Source organism: Oryzias latipes, chromosome 24 (genome assembly GCF_002234675.1).
Source record: "Oryzias latipes chromosome 24, ASM223467v1".
Lineage (NCBI taxonomy): Eukaryota > Metazoa > Chordata > Actinopteri > Beloniformes > Adrianichthyidae > Oryzias > Oryzias latipes.
Window position 1 is genome coordinate 5437047 of NC_019882.2, and position 25891 is coordinate 5462937.

Here is a 25891-nt window from a genome sequence, read left to right on the forward strand (position 1 = left end):
TTAGTGTGCTGGATTCACTGTGACTCATTGGTGTGTCATACTCACTACTGATGAGAAAGATTTGTCCTAGATTCCCTAATACAACATGAAATTCTTGAGTGTGGTCCCTCGCTACAACGTGGTTCACCTCATGCGGTTACGTTTTTTACTAGTGCATTGTGTTTTGCATCCTGATTGGCTGTTGACACTTGTCAATTAATGTTAGTTCACCAAACCAACATAAATCTTTGATTGTGTACAGTTCACTCTATAAAACTGGACTTATTTTTCTGTGAAGGTTTTAACTTTGACAATAGCAAAAAGTGAAAAAAATGTTCATGTCTGTTTGAGGAAAAGCGTATTAAGTGTGCATTGAGGACTTTTACAGCCTTAAACCCTATAAATATTGTAAAAAATGAAGCTGACTACTTTGCGGATTTTGTCCATCTTGCATTATTTTGAGAACCTAACTCCTGCAATGAACAATGGATCACTAAAACCTCAACTCTTGTCTCATTAGTCCTCCATAAATTAGCCAAAAAGTCTTAAAAGTATTAAGATGTTGGTCAATCATGACATGGATCTTTAGTGTTCTTTTTGGTTCTTACTAATTTTATTCTACAGATACAAAAAAACAAAAAACTTAACATTAATCTTTCCTGCTATTTCATTGTTCATACTTATGTTATAAATACATTCTAATCTATGTGAGATAAGATCTCAGAAAGTTTCTTTTCCCATAAGTAAACTTTCTTCAGATCAATGCAAGCACGACAAGTGCGATGTGATTGTGGTAAAGTTTGAAACTAAACTACAGAAGGTCATCTGATGAAGGTTAGATGTAGATGTACATGGTTGATAGAAAAAAAGAGAGCCGGGGAGGCTTTCAACCTGTCCTGGGAAAGAAAAAGAAATAAAACAAAGAGTTCAGTATCAATCCCCTCCTTCCGGCATTCTCAGTGTGTCCTCCGCTTGTTTCTGGGCACCTCTTCAAAATCAATTTAAGAAATTACCATTCCGCCAGAGTTCCGTCATTAGGATTTTATAATTTCATCTTCCCCCTCCAGTGCCTTTATCCCCGAGCCCCCAAGTTCATCTGTGCTGCACAACCCTGGGTGAATAATTAACTGCAGCCGTGAGCGGGAAGAAGATGAGCAACACAAGTGTTCTGTCATTCACATACAGTTGCGCATCTTCACTTGCAGAGGAGGTTTCAAAGTGTCCCCCTTCCATCTCTGCACTGACAGGAATCTGACACGTTTCTCACTTGTATTCAAACGCCATGAGTCAACTTGTTCAGTAAACCTGCATTCGATCTGCCAGTAAGCAGACGGCAACTCCTCTCCTTCTGTGATCCCTCTGTGCCCATCAACACGATCAGGTGAAGCATTCAGCTGCCCTGCAGACCTGGGCTTTGGAGCACAGGATGGGGTGGAGGAGAAAGAGACAGAAGGGCCAATTTATGGTGAGAGGATCATAAGCCAGGTTTTCTTCTTTTCCTAAATCATTTTGACTGCATAAAACCTTATTGTGTTAAAATGTCAGAATAATTATTGCACAGACTCTTAGATTTTCCACAAATCCCTCCCTGTCTTCATCAGTGGAGGCTCTGCAATGAGTCCTGGGCCTTTTGCAGATATATGATGAGTAATAAAGATGGTCTTCTAAATTCACTAACGTAAAAACATCCTTGAATTCAGTAATTTGCTCTGACTTGTGGGGCCCATACCAAAAGTAATTGCAGAGTAAACTGAACTGCAAATCCAGTTGGATTTTTGTCAAATTCTTGTACAAAAGTTAATTTAATCTAATTACTTTAGTGTATATTTAATTTAATCATAATTGTGTACATGGTATTACAATTAATTACAATTGCCAATGGATTTAACTCCTCCTAAAACTTTAATGAACCCTCTGAAGAAGTCATTTTAGAATGCAAAAACTGTTTTTGAGGGGATATTAAAGATTTACTTGACGTTTAAGGTGTCAGTGGCTTCAGAATAGACCTTATCCCTCTAGAAGTGTTGGGAGGGTTTTGCATGAGGCCATCACTGTAGAATTGACAATCAGAGCTGTCAACACTGAGTACATTTCCTCTCGCTGATCCTCGCTACTGTCATGTCTTTTATGTGCGCGTATGTTCTTACATTTGTCTTGTTTGTTAAGTTAACTGCTAATTTTATTGAATGCATTGTTTAATATATGTATGTAATATTATGTAAATATGTAATTTTACTTTGATCTATTAGGGTGATTTTAACATCTTCCCAGGGACTGCAGATGAAAAATAGCCCTTTGGCTAACTCTGGCATATTGACAGAAATGTTTATTAATATGCGCTGTCCCCTATATTAAATAAAATAAAAATAAAATAAAAAAATTAATACATTTTGTAAGCCCTGATAGTAACACATCCCACAGCTGGAGACAAACACTTGAGAAAATGTTGACATGTTTTGTTGCATGTTTTTTGACTTGGTGTAAAACTTTTTTGTTTTTTACAGAATAAGGAAATGATCTCTGGTCAACTAGTTATTTTGTTTAGCTCTTCCAAATTGTTAGCAGCTTTAATTCCTTTTTGTTGGCTTTCAAATGTTGAAAGCCCAATCACTTTCATAAGTTTTTTATGTTTTGTTTTTTCCATTACTGATTTTTACTCTTTAAAAGTTGTACATTATCATATCTGTTGATCGAGTCATTGTCACAGATCACCAACAGATTTCCATTTTCGTCAAAGTTTCTGCGTCCATTAAAGTGAGAAGCGTCCTTTTCTTATCTTTTCCAATGAATCAAGCACTTAGTTTTTATTTCTGTTTTATTACGCAAACATGTTTTTTGTGTAAAAGATGGTGAGAGTAATATTTTGTGGAAAGATTTTTTTTAAAATCTTTTACCTAAATTTGTCATTGCATTATCAGGGAGGAATGAATGTCTTAAAAAGGTTACCATGATCCATTATGAGGCTAAAACACAAAGATTTATTTTAAAATATAATGTTAATTGCAGCTAAAAGTGAATTTCTACTTCAAAATTGGATCACATTTTCATATTTATTTACATTTCTGTTGATCTTGTGTTCTTTTGACTCTTTAGTTTACAGCTACGACTATACTTTAGTCACTTTCAAGTCAGTTTGAGGGTCAATTTCATGTAATATTTAATGTTCAAAGTGAAAAATACGATTGTTGTTCTGGCTTCTTCCCACAGCATCTTGAAAGTCTCCAAAGAGAAGCTGATTGGTTGCCCTCTCAGTGAAGAATCGAAGTATGTTTAGAGAAACGCAGCCAAAAGAATCATTTTCTTAAGTATGCAATCAGTCAGGAGCTAATGTTGACTTCTATACAAACCCAGCTTTCATTTCTGACAAAAAGCTACAAGAAATCAAATGTCAAAAAACAAATTTAGGTGAAACATTTGCTTTTTACTTGGCTTGGTTTCACCGGGCTGACTCATTAATGAGCAACACTTAGGCGAATGCTTTTCCTATTTGTCTCAAGCTCAGTGTTTCTTGATTTGCTTCAATAAATATTCAGTCAGAAAACAGAAAAAGCTTTGTTTTATTTGGCATGTGGAGAGGTTGCTGATGCGGGCCTGGCAGAAAGCAGTTCTCCGATTCTGCGCGCTGCATTTTATCAACAGTAACTAGAGTTTTTGTGCCAGTAGGACAAATGCAAAACAACCGCTGGACGTATTTGTTTTGACTGCCACAAACTGATTAAACGGGGCACCGGTTATTCTTAATAATCTGTATTCCCCAAAGTGCTGACTAATTAGGAGCGTTTAAAATCTTGACACCGGTGGTTAATTTGTTTCCCTGTGTTTTACAGCTATCATTTGTCCCATCTGAAAGCTCTGATGAAACATGCAGTGATTAGGCCTGTAAGTGAACATGATGGAGTCGGAGCGGGTCAAACCAGGCCCTGGCCGACATTGTACACTTACCCAAAACCCCAAATGTCATCGGTTTTGTCGCTCAGAAACACAGATATTAACTCTGCTGCTACAACCTGAATATCTAATGTGGAAAAATGCCTCTTGACCTACAGGAGAAGACGGTGAAATGGTCTTCATTAGGACAGGATAGAGCTGCTTTGAACAGACATTGATCAGGCAGAGGCTACAGCTGTACACAAGAGCAGAAAGGGGGCTGAGGCTGTTGTTGCTCAACAATCATGAAACGCAAACATCTTGATGGCCAACTCTCAAACCAATTTTCAAACAAACCAGAAAAGCCCCAGAGCAACAAGATGTAAAAAGTACATTTTCTCCCAACAAATGGATGGCTTAAAGATCCACTTTGATGAAAATTGTGTTTTTGGTTTTTATAACAAATTCTTGTGGCTTTTTTCTGATGATGGAGGACATGTATATAAAAAAAACAGTAATCTTAAAATTGCATTTCTGAGTATTTGTTTCTTCAAATCTTTGTGAAAAACTTCCTGCTCCACACAATCCGATGCATTCACTTGTTGATGACTATATCTATGTACGTATTCCTTGTCTGGCTCTGAACTAAACTGTATGGCTGAATTGCTCCAATATTGCTCGGCATATTTGATGCACTGCTAATGTTAGGTTGGGGATGAAAGGGGCTGTAAGCTCGCCGGAGAGTGTGTAAACAGATGGATGATGGGAAATGGAGATAGGCTTACTCCACACCAACACTCAGAGGCAAATTTCTAATAAACGACTGGCGCTCTGCAGTTTTTTTGAATTTGGCAAAAAACGACATAATCAAAAAGAGAAGGAGGGTCTAAGGGCAGTAATGCCCAGTTTATCCATGGTCTGTTTTGTTTAGTTTAGCTGTTAGCTGTTGAATTCTATGATTTCATGTTCTTTATCATTTCATATTCATAATACAATTACCAGTACGAAGTCCATTGAGACGACTATTGTCGTAATATTAGGCTATATAACTAAAATTGAATTGAGTTGAATTAGTTAAAAGAACCACTTTGAAAATAGATCAAAAGATAATCGAAGTTGGACTTAAAGATTTGACAAGTTATATTTCTTTATCAATATATTTCTAAAACATCGGATGTTTTCCTTAAAATCTGACATCAACCTGTTATCCACATAAAGTAAGAGCTTCTCTGGATATATATTATTAACTACCCATGATAGCCTCAGAGTGACATTTACACACTCAGAATTGTACACAATAAATGTTGCACTCCATAACAGTGAATGAATTTGGACAAAACCCAAGTTATTCACTTCAGTGACCATGTTGCCTTTAGACCTCTGAGCACTCAGTCTTCTTGTGTGGGATTGCAGTTTAACTATTGAGTAACAATGCTACTAATTTACAAACTTTTACTGTTAAGTCAAACTGATGACAATGAGATGTTGCTTTTTTGACTCAAACATTACTTTATAACTGATCTTGTGGAGCCATCACAAACAAATGTTGAATATTTTGTAAAATTAAGTCATCTTTTGTCAATTTTCTGCATGTTTAGCTTGCATAAAACTTTCCTGTTAAATTGTCTGACAAAGTGTTTCCTTGCATTGCTGGTAAACTCTTTTACCTCACAGCGAGAAAACCCTGGTTCAAATCCCGGCAGGGACCTTTCTGTGTGGAGTTTGCATCTTCTCTTCATGTGTGCATCGGTTTTCTCATGGCAATCCTCCTGCAGTCCAAAAACATGCTTCATAGGTGTCTCTAATTGCCCCTAGGTGAGCATGTGAGTGTATGTGTGTGCTCCTGCTACAGACCGACGACCTGTTCTGGGTGTACCCTACCTTTGCCCATCAGCAGCTGGGATATGCTCCAGCAGCCCCACAACCCCAACGGACAAACTCAAAGTTCAGAACATTACCAAACTCAAAGTTTTTGGACAAACTCAAAGTTTGTCCAACGGACAACGGACAAACTTTGAGATTTATTACTGACCTTTTAAGTCTCTACTTTTCGCCCTGATCTTTGAGCTTTCAAAACTATAATCTCCAAAAGAGATCTTGCCATCTGTCATTGCATGACTTTGAATTTCCCTTCTTTTATCGCTACATCAAATCAACTCAGTTGAGTATTTTTAAAATCCAGGTCAGGACATTGTTTATAAAAGCTTTTAATTAATCTTAAGCTAATAGTAATTTTAACTTTTATCTTCATTTTTAGGAGGTCAGTGTTGGATGTTTTACCGTCTGCATTCGGGCTTTGGTTTACGCTGCTTTTTTATTTTTGTAAAGTACTTCGTAATTTAATTTTGTGAAAAGTGCTATATAAATAAAAATCATACTTGTATATTTGTCTGAATTTATGTTGTTTATATGCATAAATAGCTACAATAATGTGATGACTTGTGCTCCATAAAGTTCTTTCCGTAGTTTTATTTTGAAAAGACAAATAAAACATAAACATTCAATTAAAATATGTTACTAGGAAATGTTGTCAGCAGCTTTATCATCTTTTTTATCTTATTTATTTATCTTATTTCTTCTGCTTTTGTCTACTTTCTACATTTCTGTTATTTTATTCCAGTCATCATTTGAGCTGCAGAATACAGACGCATGGGTGCAGCAGGGTAGAAATGTGACTTGTAGCTTGTCACAGGTATTGACAGAGACGTTGTAAAACTCCCAAAGTTCATTGATGCGGAGAACTGGTCAGCCTCCACTTCACCTTCTTGACTCCCGCAAACCGGCTTTGATGTAAACTCAGTGGCAGCAGAATGCTGGCTAGACCAATACAATCTGCAGTTTTTGCTCCACTCTGCGTCCAATTTCCATCCTGCTCTTTGGGATTTTCAATGAGTTACATCACTGCGAATGGAATGTGAGCATTTCATTATTGCACGCTTCAGTAATTGGGAGGAGTCTAAGAGCTTTGCAGTGGCCGAAAGAATAGCTTGCTGGAGCCCTGATGCTGACAGTGTCTTTACAGCAATCCAGAGAGTTGTAGATTGGAAAAAACTGTGAATAACACAAAATAATTAGTTTAAACAGTTAAAAACAGATGGGGGACACAGCTGATGTCAGATCTACAGGCCTCAAGAAGCAGCCAGAATGGTTTTATGAACTATAGCAATTTTTAAACCAGATCTAAAATGAGAGCAATCTAGCTGTGGGAGATATGAAAGATAAAAAGGAGAGAAAAAGAAAGAATTTCATGCTTTTTTTCAATCAAATCCCTCAAGCTAGCTCTTTTACTGTGAGGCCAGCTTGAGATGGATGAGCGAGTTTGCTGGATAATGGAGCTGTGCAGCCAGTGTGGTGGCTGTAGTCCCTGCCTCTGGCTCTGACATGAAACCATGGACAGACGCCCCTGGTGCACACTGCCAGAGTGGCATGTGGTCGGAGATGAAACACCCACAAATGTCTCAACTGCAGTTCCAGTAACAACACCCACATTAAAGGTCTATATTAGCTTTTAATTTTTGTTTCATCGCTGTTTTGTTTTTTTCTTTAGTATTGTTTCAAAGGGACAGCGTCTCCTGAAACGCTCTACTGAGGGCTTTGTGACGGACGAAACCACATTTTTTTTTTTAATCTTTGTTTATCATTGTTTGTCCTTTGGAACTGCGATCAGAATTCCTATGAGAACCCCACTGAGCTAGAATAGAAGTCTGTTTAAAAAAAACAAATTTAAACTCAATCATTAAAAAAAGTTTCTACTCAAATTGTTTTTTTTTTCTTAAATCCTCTTTTGCCTCAAAGTATTTAGTTGCACACATGCTCGTGCATATTTTAGCAAAACTGGGGCCATGAAACAACAGAAGATAAGGTGGGCCAATTTTTCATGATTGAGCCCTCACAGAGAGTAAAGAAGGCGGCGAATGTGTGTGTCCTTGGTTTATCTGCTGCCTGTTGGCTGAAGTGTTTAAGTGCTGGTGAGAAAGACAAAGAATGAAGACAGACGGAGGGTGAGGGGAGATAAAGAAAGGAGGAACAGCAGAAGGTTGGAGAATGTTGGCAGAAGGAGAGGAGGAGAAGATGAACTTCCTATCTCCAACGTCTCCATACACAGCCAAGGGCCAGTGACACAGCAGCTGCTCTTCCATTCTGAGCAGCAGTCACAGTGATTTGGAGCAGAGTTTATCCCCCCAGCAACAAACACTCTGAGCCGCTGTGGACTTATCAGTCCAGTTTCAACCTCACTCAGACAGTTTGACTTTTCTCCTTGTCAGAGCTGATCTGTATCGTTGATGATGTGCACGATTGTCGGGGCGATCCCTCTACAGAAGGGCCGGGTAGCCTCTTCCAGGAGGGTTGGCAAAGAGCAGCATGTGACAGACGCACACATGAGAGTTAGACATGTGGCTCTGTGTCGTCTGTGTGTGCATATGTGTCTGTTTGTGCCGTAATTAAATCACGAGTCTCTGTTTGGAGCGCTGCACATGCAGCCCAGCAAAGCATGAATACTGATTCCACGAGGCCTGACTTAATTACAAGAAAGCACATAAACTGTAATTATGCACAATCACACCTGCACAGCACCAGCAGCTCTGACAGCAGTTGTCCAAACAGCATTTTCTGCAGGAACAGGTTTTCAATGTCTCTAATAAGACCTCACAGTGGATTATCAAGTGACACTCTTTTATTATTGGGACAGTTGGAAAGGACAATATTTTAGCAAATAGAACTTTTATTTTAATTTAGAAAATAATAATAAAAAGACAATTTTTGTTGCCTTTCTACGTACTCCAACTTCAAAGCAAAACTTCATATACACTCACTGACCTCTTTATCCTTGCTCTTACCTGGTTGGAACCCTTTTTTTTTTTTAGAACTGCCTTTATCCTAAGTGGCATAGATGCGACGGGGCAGTGGGAACATGCCTCAGAGTGTGGTCCATACTGACATGCTAGCGTCACACAATAGCAACGGATTTGTTAACTTTACATGCCTGATGCCAATCTCCCACTCCACCACATCCCAAAGGGTCTATATTGGGTTGAGATCTGGTGACTGTGGACGGCATTTGAGTCCAGTGAACTTATGGTCATGTTCAAGAAACCAGTCTGAGATGATTCCAGCTTTATGACATGGTGCCTTATCTTTCTGGAAGTAGCCATCAGACGATGGTACACTGTGGTTATAAAGGGATGGACATGGTCAGCAACAATACTCAGGTAGGCTGTGGTGTTATAACCATGCTCAATTAGTACTAAGGGGCCCGAAGTGTGCCAAGAAAATATCCCCCACACCATTGTACCACCACCACCAGCCTGAACCATTGATACAAGGCAGGGTGGATCCTACCATCTGAATGTTGCAGCAGAACTGGAGACTCATCAGACCAGACAACGTTTTCCCTATACAGTATACTATTGTCCAGTTTTGGTGATCCTGTGTGAATTGCAGCCTCAGTTTCTCCTGTTCTTCTGACAGGAGTGGCACTTGGTGTGGTCTTCTGCTGCTGTAGCCCGTCTGCCTCAAGTTTGGACGTGTTATCTGTTCAGAGTTGCTCTTCTGCAGACCTTGTTTGTAACCAGTAGCTTTTTGAGCTATTGTTGTTTTTCTATCAGTCAGAACCAGTCTGGTCATTCGACTCTGACCTCTGGCATCAACAAGGCATTTCTGCCCACAGAACTGCCACTCACTGGATAGTTTCTCTTTTTCTGACCAGTCTGTGTAAACCCTAGAGATGGTTATGGGTGAAAATCCCAGGAGATCAGCAGTTTCTGAAACTCCCAGACCAGCCTGTCTGGCACCAACAACCATGCTACGTTCAAAGTCACTTCAGTCACCTTTTATTCCTCATTCTGAAGCTCAGTTTGAACTGCAGCAGATCATCTTGACCATGTCTACAGGCCTAAATGGATTGAGTTTTTGTCATGTGATTGGCTGATTAGAATTTAGGTGAATAAGGTGGACAGTGAGTTTACCTTACTTATAAATTTATATTTCTCCTAATGGAACACACTGTGGGCGTTAACATACAGGATAAGAATGTTACGGGGGGAATAGGGGGGACGTACCCAGGCGCAGAGAGGAGAGGAGGCAGGAGGTTGCAGGGGAACAGGAACTTTAATAACAAAACTAAACCAACCAAAAACCACTGCAGAGCAGGCCAGAAACACTCGAAACTCGAAATACACTAGACAGGGAAACATTAACCTATGGAGCAGCACAGGAGGAAGGGAAAGACAAGACCTAAATACATGCAGACAAACGAGACACAGGTGGAAACACTCCGGACTGATGGGGAAAGGTAAAACACGAAACAACAACCAAACAGGAACTACTACAAAATAAAACAGGAAACCAAGGAAACAAAACACAAAGAAACCGAAACCGTTACAATGAATGCTCTATTCATTTGTATTTAGGACATTTTATACCAGTTGGCCTCCACAAAAAAACAAACAAAAAAAACTTTGAATCATCAAATTCTCTACCATTCTACAAAACAAGCTTTTCAACCCACACTTGTTTATACCAGCAAAGTTTAGAACAAATGTCTATAACGGACCCAAATCATAGGAAACTCACAATGATTTTCTATAGAACATTGAATGTATTGAATGTGCTAATGTGTTACCCACTGACTTACTAGTAAAAACATGTGAAATAATCTTAAAATCACCATTTTCTCCTCCTCTCTTTCCTTTTCTGTCCGTTTTCTCCTTCCTGACTTTCTTAATTTTGAATTCCTTTAATTCTGTTCTTTTTCCTGTTTTGTCTTCCCTCCTGCACAACAGTTTTGTTTTTGTTTACTTATATTGTTAGAATTTCTTTGTGAGATGCTTTTTTTTTTCTTTTATTGAATCAACAATATAATGATAATGATAGTCTTCACCGCCGCTTAGATAACGACACTTCATCTTACTGTTGTTTTTGTTATATTTCTTGGAGCCTCTCGCTGCATCAGCTGCATATTTGCTTGTCAGTTACCAACTTGCTGTTGAAAGAATAGTCCATTGCTACAGGGATGGGGAAACATCTTCACCTTAAGCCAATTCCATAGTTTGGGATTATCCTGACAGAGTTATATAATAATGGTAGACACGTTTTTCCTATGTTCAGCTGCAGGCAATCACTTACCTTTACCTAATGATACGTCTTGGATCACAGCAGAAATAGTGAGCAACATCTTGCTTCACAAACAAATCAAGACTAGTTTTTGGTGCCATTCAGACACACGGGTTCCAACCTGATGGCAACAAAATTTGTGGCACAAAAGGGTGTGCACACACTGCCCAATACATCTGGCTAATTTTCAGATAAGCTGTTTTTTTTTAACATTCTCTTGCTTCTGAACCAGCAGGTCAGACAAAAGGTCGAGGTTCCCTGCTAGCCTGAACTGAGCTGTCACACAGCTCCTGCCAGCATCTGTATGACATCCTTTCTGTCTAACTTTGTGAACCCTTGAAGAAAAAATAGCTACGATCACAAGCATCCTGGTGCAGAATAGCAAAAGAGATCACTGTAGGCGGTATAGCCGTGCTGAACCCAATGATTGACCCAGAAAATGTTAAACCAAAGCAGGGTATTGATAAGGCATCTGCTCATTTAACTTTTGTAAAACCTTATTTTTGAACAGTTCTATGTCTCTGCAGCTGCCTTCACCGAATTCAACAAGTCTTGTAAAAGACTTGTAAAATACTTCTAGTCACAAAAAAATCCCAAAAAACATGAGACACATCAGCTTTTGATAGGCGCTTTTTTTAAAATAGATATAGTGTTACAAAGCAGCAGATCTTTATTGGGGTAAAAAAAGGGTGTGTTGCATAATGCTTGATAGCAGACTCTAGACACGTGAATGCCGGAATGGGCCACAGCCTTTATGCACAAGCAAGATGGGGGGACTTTATGGAAAACAGGATGAGATCCACTGCTGTGCAGATAGATGAGTGGTGACGATAGAGCTTTGTGACAGCAGGTGAAGACGGCATTCAGATGAATAGTCGAGCAACAAGGCTTAGAGCAAAGACCCAGCAGATCACTGCCAGCTGAGCTACGCTCCCATGACTGAAAACACACTTTTGATCACTTCTGCAGGCGTGGAAAAATATACTAGAATTATACACTTTTTCTCATCGAAGCCTCCATCACCAGACTCACTGAACGATGCATTATTTTTAGTTTTAATACTACACTTTAATTTTCAACCTATTTGTTTGCATATGTTTTCTGTTTCTATAGAGTTCCAGCCAGCATAACTTCAGAGTACTCTGAAAAATACTTGAAAGACATAATGCCTTTTACTGTTAAACACTCTAGAGATTTGCATTGCCTTTAGAGGTGTGAAATTAAACATTGCAAGAAGTGATTTATGGTTCTCCAAATCAGAAGCGGTTAGTTGACAAGCTGAAATCTGGTAGGGAGCTTCCAACTCGCTCAACGATGCACAAACAGTTGCTGTCGCAGTGCAAAAGTGTGACACACACATTAAAGCCCCAAACCACCATGAGCTTACTCACCCTCTGTTTAACAGACGCTTATTTGAATTATCTCCCATACTGAATATGACACTTCCAACATTTAGCATGTAGTGTTGTCTGGGTACTTCTGATATAGAAGCAGGGAAATATAGGTGCGCTGATACCGCAAGCACCACAGCACGCAGTGGCATTAATTTCCTGTCAGGATACCTGAAAAAGCAGCACAAGTGTGACATCTCTCCATGCATGGGAGCTCATATGAACAAAACTGCATTAGCAGCAGGCAAACTCGCTCAGTGAAAGATTAAAGCGGATGCTTGTTATGCTGACGGTCCAGACGTTTAAGCTGCTTCCTGCAGGAGCTTCCAAGGAGTCAAAGGAGACGGTCCCTACCTCCTGTCAAGACGAAGCCATTAGAACGGCTTCTTGAAATGGCTAGAATGGGTTTAGCCTCAGACTTAAAATCATTACAAAAGAAAACAGCCTCTATGAGGGTAATATGGCATATTAATGTTTATGAACCCTCAAATCCTCCAGAGCCTGCGGCTACAGAACATTACCTTGTTCTGTTCATCTTTGTATGTGACTCAACTTTCGCCAGGGTGCCTGGGAAAGCATATACACAGCTGCAGAGCAACAATAAAGTGCATGAATTAAATATGAGGTTGACACAGAGATGTAACAGATCTGTTTCCTTTCACACTGCACCGCTGCTCTCAAGCTGTGCAACAACGCAGGTAGGAATGAAAGCACAGGCTGGTGGCCAAAAGTAAAAGCCTGCCAGAAGGAATAGTGTTGAATCAGACTGCAGGTTAACCCAAAACCTAGTTTTTGATTGTTTTATGCATGGAATTTCAGCAGAAATGAGAAAATACTGTACTTCATTACAAAAATTTCAAACAAAGACTGCAACATCCTGATGAAATAACTTTTAACAGAGATTGTTCTGTTAGGTCAGTAATTGCAAAACATATTACTGCTAACTGACAAGTGGAAAAGGACTGCAAACTGTAGTTTCAGCTTAACCAGCGGCATAATCATCCTGATTTTCTGAAATTATGCGGCTGCACACTATGCGACTCCCACCAGTTTCACCTCTGAGAGAAGGTACTGATTATTTATCACATTTGCCTTCACTTTACCACTTTGAGCCACCTTTACTTGCATCAGTCGTATAGATTTTTTATTTAACCATAAATTAACTGACAGATAAATATGTACGTGCATGCACTGATCTCTGATTGGTCAAGAAATCTGTTTGCACCAGTGGACCACACATGTTTGAGCATGCATCTAGAAGAGACAAGACTCTCTTCAGCTCTTCAGCCAAGGCGCTCCACTTGAGCTGATTGATTTCCCATCACTTCTGCATCCCCAATAACTACATGCCTGGAGGGCTGCAGAGGCTCCAATATTTCAAAGTGTGTGGTTTTTGACCACTTTGTTTGGGGCACAGATTTGGAGTGTGCAGGTGTGTGTGAGTGAAGAACGTGGGTGGCTGTAAAGGATGTAGGCTGTGCTGGTGTGTCTTTGGAAGAGCGCCAGCAGCAGCTATAGATGCTGCATGTTGTGACATCTGTGACAATTCTGCTGTTTTTTAGACAAGAACGGCTTTCTGCTCCTCCTGCATATGTTTTTTTTTTCATCTGACACACTCTGACTGAGCTAAAAATATGAACTGCTTAATATTTACAGTAACGTATTCTAAAACTGTTGCAGATTTTAGTCTTTCAGTCAAATCTCGTGTGTTAAGTCTTTGAATTCCTAACGTCCAACATGGGTGTTTCATGACAAGCTGAACAAATTGGTCTCCAACAGGGAAGCGGCCATTTATGGAGCCATTTTTTGCATGATCTAATCATAGATTGAGTCTTGTGGTGCTAAAGCGATGTATAGACAGGAAGATAAACACCTCATTTTTTTTTCAGAGCAATTTTCCTCTCTGCAGGAAAAACAGCAGTTACCCAGCTTCGCTTGAGACCCTCACCTAGTTACTTTTTTTGCCTGCAAGTTTTCCTTTGGATGCAGAATACAACACATTTCAGTTGGATAATTCAACAGTTTTTTTTTCTCTATCATTGCAAGAGTTGTTTCATCTTAGATAAAAGAGCATAAATATTTTTTGCCGCTGACTTGTTGCATGTAAAATCCCAGTTTGATCGCGAAAGCTCTTTAGGCTTGGCTCAGATAAAAGCACATTTAACACTTAAAAAGCCAATGAATTCTTGAGCTCCTCCGGGAAAACAAACCATTAATTGAATGTGTGAGCACTACAGCTTACTTGATTTCAGAAACCACTGGTTAGTGAAAAAAACGGGCCATAAAGCGGTTGTTGGAAAGTCCAGAGACATCCAAACTACTAATATGTGTTTACTGATGGACTTTCAGCTTTCATTTCACGGTGGTGCTGTTTTTGTGATCAGAGGGTGAGGCAGCACCCGGGAAAAAGTGTTGCCATCTTTTAAAATGCCAAACTCAAATTAGCATTGATGATGCAGCAATCTATAATGCACGGCTTGTAAATAAGTTCCAAATTTTCCATCCATAATTAAAGAACAAAGAATTTCCAAGGTTAAACATGAGATGGCTGCCGACTGCTGTCCCTCTGCCACTCCCATGACCACATTTTTGTACAGGATAGTTGCTATTGATTCACTGCCCCATTTGGCTATTGATCTGAGTAGATGCTATTATGTCAGTGATATTGTAACCCTTCTGAAGCACTGGGGTTCTGAAGAGGAAAACCGGTGACTGAAAACCAATGTGATGAGCAGAGTGCTTGCTGCATCAGATACAACCGCAGCTGTGTTTCAGCTAATGACGGCAGAGCAAAGCGCAGCACACAAACACGCAGCTTAGGATAGTATGCTACAGCCTTGGCCAGTAGAGCCTAGCACAGCAAGACAGCACACTCTCATTTCTCTAGTTCCTCGCTGTGCCAAAGGGAGCTATGGAAACACGCACAGGGACGAGAATAATGACACAGCCGTTACAGACATGCAGATTTTTATTGGGGCGGCTCATTGTGGCCTAATATTCCCTCTGACAGCCATAGCCTCCCAGGCTGTCTTCCGTTGATCATTCAAATTGACCACAATTCACTGTGCAGCAGGGCGAGTGGGGGTGGGGCTTTTGCTGGCCTGGGATGATTGAAAAGGGGAATGTGGGGAGAGGATGCCGAGTGGGTGTTCAGCACCTCTGCCTGCTTGATTTTCAGACTGGCCCGTCATGTATTTATAGCATTATTGAATTTAATTGCGTTTCCAGCATGGGACGGAATTTAAAGAGAGCCTCAAATGGAATTCTAGTCATGCTGGGACATAATCCACTGAGCAAAGAGCATGGAAAGTGCACACTCATGAAAAGCTACTGGATCTGCAATCTGTGTAATGCAAAACTCTGAAGCCCAGCAGTCTGCTTGGTCCAGGATACCAACACAGGCTTACAAGCACTTCCCCTAAGGCCAAATACCGTGCCTTATTTGTTAGTGAATTGCAGTTCCAGTTTCAGTTTCAGACAGAACACCAGCAAACCCCCTGGGTGGCAAACAACCGTTAAACTGTTATGCCTACAAAGACGCCTGAAGATACAACAAATACTCCAAGTCAAGCATCCTGTATCCTACCCATCCAACCCTGACATCTCCATTTCTATCAATGGAATGACAGTTAAAGAAAGGTATCAAAAGCTGATGGAGGGCCTGGCCTTTGTCAGGCCACCATTCATATTCAAATCCACGTCCTGTTTATTGGATGATAAATTGAGCATGAAAGATTAATTTGCATTTAGTTCATCATCCCAGTGATATAGAGCGGCAGTTTCTATACAGTAGCGCCCAGAGCTTAATAGCCCAGAGGCAGAACTGGCATATCAATATGCGCTTTCTTTGGTTCAAGGACAAGGGATTAGAGCCCTGTAGCAAAATCTCTACTATGATTCACAGTTCTTGCTCCCACTTAATTCTTGTCACTCAGAGTCTAAGCCAACATATCAGACACACTTAATGCAAGGCCAAGAGCTTTCAAATATTAAACATAATCAAAATCCTAATGAACTTCAGTAAAATCAGTCTGGATTCACACGTGTTTAGATCTGTGTTGAATTATTTTTGAAGCTGCTCAACAGCATAAAATAAAGATATATCCCAGAGGGACACTTCTTATTCAGAACAAGCCCAACTGAGGCATTTTTTGACCTTTGGATTGGGGGAATTAATTCTTCAGAAACATTTTGAGTGTGACAGCTGAGCAAAGAGAAGGCAAGGGGACCAGGCTTGGGGTTGGACACTTATTCTGAGCAACAGCTAGAGATAACAGAATATAAACAAATGTGTCTGTTCTTCACATTCCATACATAGACTAAATATTACATTGCATAATGATCATATATATTACTAAAACAATCGTTTTCTTTGTTAATTTATGGATTTTATGTTAGGATTTTGGATATTTGAAGGAGAAAACGTATGTTATAGAACATTTCTAAAGACAGAAGAGTAAGTCATTTTTTTTGTGGACAAAAATCCTTAAATAGAAGTCATGTCAGGCAGAAGGCTGCTCCACAGGGCTTGCAACTGTTATTCCTTCATATTAACCTTTAGATTAACTTGGTTTAAAAGGTGACAGGAGCAGGAAAAACCCATAAGGAGGTGAACCTGACTGCTAACACCTTATAAATTAATAGCCAAAATTAAATGAGCAGTCTAAAAGGGAGGAGCGCTGCTCATTACCAAAGAGTCACTCTGAAATATGATGAGGTGACGTGAGGATTACAGACGACCATGTGCCGTGATTGTGTGTCGCCGCGTGCACACGAGGGTGCGCGCGGCAGTGGTGGGGGTGGTGTGGTTGGGCTGATTTCTCGCGCACACTAAAGGCACGAGCTGCTGGTTGCGTCTAATTTTTTTTTGTGCTTTAAATTAAACTTAAGTTTTTTAGAAAAAAAATACAAAATAAATAAGTCAAGGTTTATCGACCTACTTTTCGATTTTCAGCCTTCCACATATTCCAGAATGATCTGGCATGACTGGTAAAAGCAGTAAACTGACAGCTTGACAAATATAACTCAGTGGAAAAGATCAAACTATGCACAGATGTTCAAATGGTTGGATTCTGCGTAAAGTGGCGCTAAGATAAGTCCCAGTGCATTCCTCATATAGGGCAGAGTGATTTTGTTTCACACGATCCTTTTTTTTCCCAACACATAAGGGCGGAAAAGCTGCTAAACTCTACCATCTTACCTCGTTAAGTCTCTGTCCAGGGTTCCGAAAGGATCAGTCGCTGTCCAGGGTGCTGAATTTCATTGCGGTTCCGTGAAAACGATCGGGAGGAGGAGGAGGGGTAGAGGGGGTGCAGGTTTTGTAAATCCGCTGCTATGAAAAAGAACCGGTCCAAACAACTGCCGCTACTGCCGGTTAAGTTCAGAAGAATCCCGGATCTCCAGGCGCCTGGCCGACAGCGCGCGGACGGAGGGGGACGCGGAGCCGTCGTAGCTCCGAAAGCGCGCAAGACGGTCAAAGTCAGAGTCCTAAATGTTGGAAAAGCCAAGCCTGTTGGGTAAACGGAACCGCTTTGGCAAGTGTAATTGCCGAAGCTTCTTGGCTTCTTCCTCCGGATGGGCTTAACCCCCCCCCCCCTCTGTCTCTCCACCACTCTCTCCCTCCATCAATCATTCTTCCAAATATGTTAGAATGAAATGGAAAACAGGTCGCCTTGCATTCTGCAACAGACTAAAACAAATTACTGCAAATTATTAGACAAGAACAATGTCAAGTCAGCATTTCAGTCATACATAAATGGTCAGCTGGACTTATTCCAATGCATTTTCCGTTTAAACAAATGATGTAAACCGAAATTTACTGTATTTTTTCTCATTCTGAAGAAAAGACCATCTGTTTGCTGCTGCTCCTGTCACCTTTAGTGTTTGCATTTGGGCTTTTACTGCTGCGTTGGAGTTTTCCCGCAGAATATTCCTCTTACATATCATGACAGTCTGGAGATGGGATTCAACTAAATGAATCAGATAATTAATTTGGCAGAATGCCATTCATGTATCACAACAGGACCAGGCTGGCAGCATTTAGAAAACGTGTGATGAAAAGGATTAATACCCATTCTCAAAATAAGAATACAGAGACACAAACTGACTCAAAATGAGTTTGATTATTTGACAGCCTTTTAACTAATGCATCTAAAAATTAGTGCATTGTGAAATATATCTGCAGAAAATAAATTTAGCAGTCCTTTCAAAGAAGTCAAAGGTTTGGATTGCAGATAAAGCAGGGATCTTTAAGGTTTCCTTCAGTCATCCAAAGAGACGCTTTCGACTGTTTCTGCAGGTTCAAGCATTCAAGCTTGTCTGTTTTAATGTCAGCACTGCGGCGGGCTGATGACCTCTCAAGGATGTATAGCACTTGCAATCACTTGGCAGCTGCTGAATGCTCCAGGCATGCAAACTTTCTTGGGTAAAGATTGCCCCTGCTGTGGGTTTCCCTTGACTCAGGTGTTGCCGTGGCCGTGCATTATATTCCCTGCCAGAAGGGGGAGACGATCACTTACTAGGGCATTTTCCTTTTTAAATATTTAAACTAAAAGCTAATTTTTTTTTACAATTTTTGATTTTTGTCTGCCTGACAAACATCAATAAATATTTATGTTTGTCAGGAAGACAAAAATTCAGATCATCGTGAGGCCAAAGAAGGAAAGCATGTCATATTTCCTCCACTGTTTCCTGGCAGATTGGTGAAGTTCAGAAATAGGAGCATAAGCCACAAGGTCAGCCTCTTCACCTCGATGCCAAAACAGCCGGGAGGACAAACACAAATCAGCAACAAATCTGGATCTCAGAAGAAAAAAAACTTTTTGACGCTCAGACAGAAATGTTCATTTTTTTTTTTTAGTTAAATTGATTTGATGCACTTTATGTTTTTGTAGCTAATCAAATGTGGGTCTTTAAATGTACTTTTTTTTTACTTGCTCTTCTCCATCACACCAAGTTATTTTATTACCACACATAAAAAATCACATAATTAAACTAAACTAATCAAAATAGTACTATTTTAGCTTCATTTCAAAATCTTTATTTCGGAACGGTCCTTTTATTTTACTTTTTTTACTTTTCTTTGATGACGAAGTCAGTTTTTTTTTAAGCTTGCTCTTATGGTATTTTTCTGATGATGGAGGACACTTAGTAGGAACATTAGGCTTAAAATTCAATTTCTGAGTATTTCTATGTACAAATCGTTGTGAATCAGAAGCAGATAAGAAAATGCTGCTTAAAGAAATAGCAAATTTGTGACATAAAAAGTAAGATGGGTGGGCCGCAAGTTTCCTGCTCTCAGCTCTTAGTGATGGGAAGAGGGACGGGCTTGCTCCACACCAATGATCCCACCCAGAACTCAAAGGCACATTTATAATAATAATAATTATTATTAGTATCATAAACTCTGCTTGTATATCTACTTTGAAGATAAAAATCAAGTGGGAATGAACTATTGCAGAAACTATGTAAACAAATTAAATTTTAGCTAAAAATGGCATCATAATAAAAAGGGAACACCTTCAAATATATCAAACGATGATCGGGGTGGGTCTTTGACTATAATTCTTCAAATGATCTTTTCCCAACCTTTCTATTGTTTTCACATTTGAGTCAAGAATCACTAAAAAGAAATATATATATATATATATATATATATATATATATATATATATATATATATATATATATAGAGCAAAAACAGAGCAAAAGCAGGTTCATTTGAGAGCAAGTATTTGACTATGTAAATGTGTCCACATCTTTGCCAAATACTGTGTCATTTTCTGTCTGTTTTCCTCATCGTTTGTTTCTGCTCTGATGCTTCCCATTGGATCTGTGTTTGTTTGGCTCCTGGAAACTGTTCCTGCAGAGCCTTCTGTCCCTTTGTTGAGTTTCATTAAAGCCACAAGGATTTATCTTCTAAATGTTTAATCCCTTTAAAAGTTTCTCTTTCCAATTTACCGTTAACTGAAGACATTGGAAGACCAACCAACCGAATCAGAAGTCAGAAAAATTCAATGCTAAATGCCAGAGAAAAGGAAAACGTGTAAAGGCTTTATGTGAGTGCAACATGGAGTATTATGCAATGCGATAAGGTCACAAGCTAAATTGGGGGTATGTTGGTTATATTAGATATATGTTGTAGTGCAAAATAGAAAAAATGATTAAAATTTAAAAGGATAAGGTCACTAACTAAACACTCAATGGAGGTAAAGGTGAGAAATGCGGCATGTTGTAAAACACACAGACATGCTCATTTTGTGATTCTTGATGTTCATGTCAAAGGTTACATTTTTTTTTCTTTTTTGGATTGAAAAAAACTGTCTGGTCTCATTAGCTTTCAAAATCTCAACCATGTGAGTAACTGGGTGCAGCCACTTCAAATCAAGGAGGCACAGAAAGGCCCTCGACTGCTGCTCGTCATTTCCAAGGTATTTGCAACGGCCACATACCAGGATCACACTAAAAGTCATTTTCAGTGATTAGCCAATCAAGAGCGATTAGAGTCGGGCATGGAGGGAGATGAGAGGTGACTGACTGAGTGAGCTTTGATGGAGAAGATGAGAAAGTTGTTTCTCAATGTTTTCTTTTTTTTTAATTCTAAAGTGAATTCAGAATGAGAGGGATTGAGAGAACGTCTCCTCCCCTGCTGTTAGATCTGCGGCTCTGTGTTTGGCATTATGTAACAATCTCTCTCATGTTTTTGGGGTGTGTGGAATCATACTTTCTCAGAGCAGAGGAGGGAAAGCTGACTGTTTTGCTTTCATCACGCAGGGGTGTGGCACTAGAGCTCAACGAAGCGATCTGAGGAACTTCAGCAGGTTTTGGAGTTCCCCAGAGAAGAACATCTGCACACAAGTCGATAGTAGCAGATGGTTTATTTTAAGACTTCCAAAAATTGTTTTTGCTGCAATATTTATCCTAAAAACATATTCTTTTTTTTTAATGTCTAGAGATTTAGGTTTAAATTTTGGTTTCCTAAATTTTAAAATACTTATTGCACATATTTCTAATATATCTTTCTATCTCAAATAAGGAATATGAGGGTAAGAAGGTGTTATATAAGTAATTGCCATTTAAATTAAATCTTTTTTTCCAAAATTATTTGTATTTAATGATTGAAAACGTGTAATTTGTTAAAATTTTATGTATTGATTCTGCAGTTTTTCAACAAATTTGTAAAAAAAAAAAAATTTTGGACATAAAAAATATTGTGCCTTAAACAGATTTTAAAATTACTTTCTGGAAATGATTCTAAAAAAAAAAAAAAAAAAAAAAGGTCAGAAGAACCCAATGTGCCAAAACAAATGATTAGAAAACAGGCTGGTATCTGCTGTGAATTTAAAAACAACTGTGATATTTTGAATAATAAATGTTGACAGCAATGGTTTTCCATCCCTACACTTATCAGTGCTTGTTGGCCAGTGATTAGCCACTCAGTGGGAACTTCACAAAGGAACCATAGTTGATAATTATTTTAATTAATGCAACTGAAAGGAGCAGAAGACAACAGATAACCTCTAAACTAAAGAGCGGTGGAAGAAGTCCTAATTAAAATCCTTCAGAGCAGTCAAAAGTTGCTCATTAACCTAAACCTGCTATTTTGGTACCAGAGTTAAAGTTTAATGAGAAAATTGCATAATTATGATGTGAATAATCTATATCTTTTTCCATTTTTTTTTTGTGTCAAAGCTGAAGCTTTGAGAACTTTTCACAAAGATAAACTGTCATTTTTGTTGGACAATTAACTGAAAAATTGACTTTAAAATATCTGCAAATCTGTTTCAAGTTAACCGCAAAAGGTAAATAAATCTTGCCACAAGTTTCATTTGCATGTACACATCGTCAAAGAGGAAAAAAACAGCTTTTGCCTACAGCACAAGAAGGAAAAACAGCTGTCCTTTACATTATTGAAGCAGAATTGTGGTTTGAGCGTGACACGAAATGCATTGCAATGCTGAGTTAACTCGCAATGCTGTTTTCCTTTTCCTTACCAATCAAATGAGTTCTGTAATAAAAGAGAGCTCCTCTGTAGGTGATTTCTCATCTCCACAGCAGCCTGCGTGTGGATTTTTTAGTAATGGTTTGTCCATTAAAGCATCATGCTTTGCTTTGATGCTGTAATGAATCCTCATCTGGATTCACGGTGTGTCTCGCGTGGCAGTGTGCGCTTACTTGGGCGGATGCACAGAGATGACTTAAGTTTTCATTACAGCCCTGGTTAATGCAGGTCAGTGGTGCGGGAGGTTTTTGCCCGTGACTCACCTTTTCACGCCTCATTTTCCTCTGGATCCAGTTACAGATGCAAATTCATCAGAAAGCTGCTTAGAAAAAGCAGCAGAAATTGAGGAAACATTTCTTTAAAATATAATTTAAGCTGAAAATCTCTTTTTAATGAAAAATACTAGCTAAATTTGTTTAAATTTTGCAACAATGAATATATGTTTAGACTGGAAAAATAAATCAGAAAATGTGTGTCAGTTGTTCTAATGTTAGTCTTTCCTGAATCTTACTTTAATTTTGGGTCGTTAGATGAAATATTCCTACTCTTCAAAGTGCAATTTTCACTCAAAAAGTCTGAAAGAAAGCACAGAAACCAAATTGAATGGTGACAATGACACTGAAATGGGAACAAAATTGAACAGCCTTCCTCATGTTTCTCTTCCCTTGGGTTGTTTTCTCTCCCTGCGTCTTTGTTTCCACTTAAAATAGTGTGAAGGGGCTGTAGGCCGTGTTGTTTTTCCAGTTGCACTGTTATTTTAAACCCATGCTTTGCAGCAAATGTGCATGTGACACTCGTGCAATACCTCCAAGCCAACCCTCCTGTGATCAGGTGCACTGAGGGTCATTTCTCCTGCCTCGTCCTGAATTTTGCTTGGTTTGAGAACCCAGGTTGAGCCTGAAGGACTGACCAGGAACTGGAATAAATGAGGGTTTTTAGTCACAGTGTCTGTGTGGCCAGTAGCTAATTCCACTGTTCCAGGCTCTACCCATCTGCTACTGACCCCTGTTATGCCAAAAGACCAAGTGCATTTTGCACCCGCCAGATTAGACACTGGTGACATAATGACTTTGTCCCACATCAGGCTGATTTGACATGCTCTGCTTCCCTGTCTGTTGCTTGCAGGCTCCCCTTCTCAAATCCGACACTCTGCCTCTGCCTCATTACAGTCCAACACATCATGACGCGGTTGCTCTACGCTTCACACTAATGTGTGTGTGTGTGCAAGCCACAGCTGATAAAAACAGAAGCTCTTGTTCGGTAATGTTACATGCTATTGTCTGCTTTACCGCCACCCTTAACAGGATTCTATTTGCTCTCATCTTCTTGCTATTTATTATTCATGTTTTCTCCTCACACATCTGACTTTTTCTTACTTTCAAGCTTTTCCTCGTGTTAAGTTATTATTTCCACCCAGCTTCCCTTCTGTGTTGTCTCTGAGCTGTGCTTTGATGTCAGCCTGCTGGCCCAACCCAGCTGTCTGGAACAAGTTTTTTAACACTCTCGTGGAGTTTAAATTCAGTTCAACACGGAGACCTTTTGAAATATTCCTGTATACCAAACGACTGGGGATAAATAAAAAAGCTTTGGGATTTCCTTGATATGTTTTTGGCTCATTATACACACCCAGCATCAAGGGATGAGCCTCCAACAATACATACGTGGTTAGCATCAAGTTAAAGACTTAATTGTTGATGGTACATTGACATGCAAAATTATTACTTTAAATTTCTTTGTATTTTCCTTTTTGAGAGAAAAATTCAATGCAATCGAATGAGCACTCCATAAAAAGTATTGTGGTGCTCCTCCAATGATTTACCACGAAATTCGAAAGGTTAAGTGTTAGCCGCCCTCTCCAAATCAACTCCACTTGATTAACACATCATCAGAAATTCTCTTTTAAAGCTGAATTTTTCTTGATTTTTAGTTTGAGCCATCTATGCCTTTACTTTATTCATTATATACATATTGTCTGATGTTTTTTTTTTTTTTTTTAATACTTTTGTTGTGCTTCAGCGATTCTTTTAATGGTGTTTTTATTTTGACACAAAAGCATCAACTGCTTGGACGTCTGGTCTCAATGTAAAAAAAAAAACACAACTTCCACATGGACCTTATAAAAAGCAGTTGTTATCCACTATCTGGTCATTCACGGACAATTTGGAGTCCATCATTCTGCACAGAGGCGGACTGTTTACAACTATCCCCAAGGCTGAAGCACTCAAGACAAACCGATCCATCTGAGGAGTGGGTGTCCGAGCAAGGTCACCCTGAGATCAAACCGTTCAACACTCAGAGAAATGGGCAAAAATGTGCAAGTACATGCTGGTATTTTAAAGTTCATAATTGTAGAGAAATGCCTGCAGAGGAGGATAAAAGAAAGCCTTTTTGGTTTGAGAAGGACGTGTACTGCTTAAAAAAATACAAACTAGTTTGACTCTCACTCAAAGACTAATCCATGAAAACAGCTTAATTTGATCCCCTTATATTAGGGAGTACACAACTTTGATAAGTTGAGCATGATGGGGGGGGTATAAAGACCAAAGTGGGTCTGTTTGGTTGTTTATAGTATGTTTTTGCTGTATAAGACTTACTTTCCTATTTTTAATGGACATAGATACCGAACAGCACTGGATGCAGTTTATTTTTACTAAAAAGCGATAAAAAGAGATTTTAAGGTTTTTTTTGTGCTTCCTAATGAAGAGAAGTTATGAAATTAAAGGAAACCTTTATAGTTTCCTCATTGAAAGTGCTTCAGGGCAGCTGTGGTGCAGAGGTAGAGCAGTCAACATCTTAGCCGAAGATATATGGTGTATATCGTCACAAAGCTGTTTTTCTCTACTTCAGAATCAGTTGGAATCATGTTAACTGTCTAAATGGTCAAAGAGTTTTGGTAGTTTAAAGTCTCTTTGGGCAAGAGACTGAACCCCACATTGTTCCAGTTGGTTACAGGTTGGTGCCTGCCTTATATTAGCAAAAGCCTCCCATCAGTGAGTGAATGGGGGGTTGTGACTGTAAAACACTTCAGGCCTTGATTAAGGTAGAACAGCACTATGAGTGGTCACATATTTCAGGGCTCTTGTGACTTTAACAAAAAGCAATTTTATGAACTGTTTGACTTTTTTTTTAGTATTCCTCTATTTAATGAATCTAATTATTCTTTTCAACTTAATAATAAAAAAACGCTAAATAAAAAGCTTAAATTTCATTGTTTTACTCATGCATGTCATTATTTGTCAAAATCTCTCAATTGCTGGTGTGTTGAATGTGTCACCACTCTAACGGCTCTTACAAGAAGTTCTAGTTTCTGTTTGACTAAAATGGGAAAACTGTATTACTTAATGGTGATAAGTGGCTAAAAAGCCTAACTTAACCTGAGATTAGGTGTGTTTTAAAATCTACAGAGCAGCATTTAAACACAAACTACATATTTAGTATTATTTGTGTGTGAACCACAAATTCATATAAGCTCAACCAACTTCTCACATCACTTTCATCTGAGCTGCACTATAAACAGATCTTCTTTCCATTTCAAAGCTCA

At 39.1% G+C, this 25891-nt stretch overlaps 1 protein-coding gene across 1 annotated transcript in view; it reads right to left on the reverse strand.

Moving 5' to 3' along the window:
• tmem121 (transmembrane protein 121) overlaps nt 1-18136 on the reverse strand; it is a 52095-nt gene extending 33959 nt beyond the window's left edge. The window contains exon 1 of the mRNA XM_004083426.4: nt 17551-18136. The gene's annotated coding sequence lies outside the window, so the exon portion shown is untranslated. The remainder of the gene's footprint in view (nt 1-17550) is intronic.
• Between the last annotated feature and the right edge of the window lie 7755 nt (nt 18137-25891).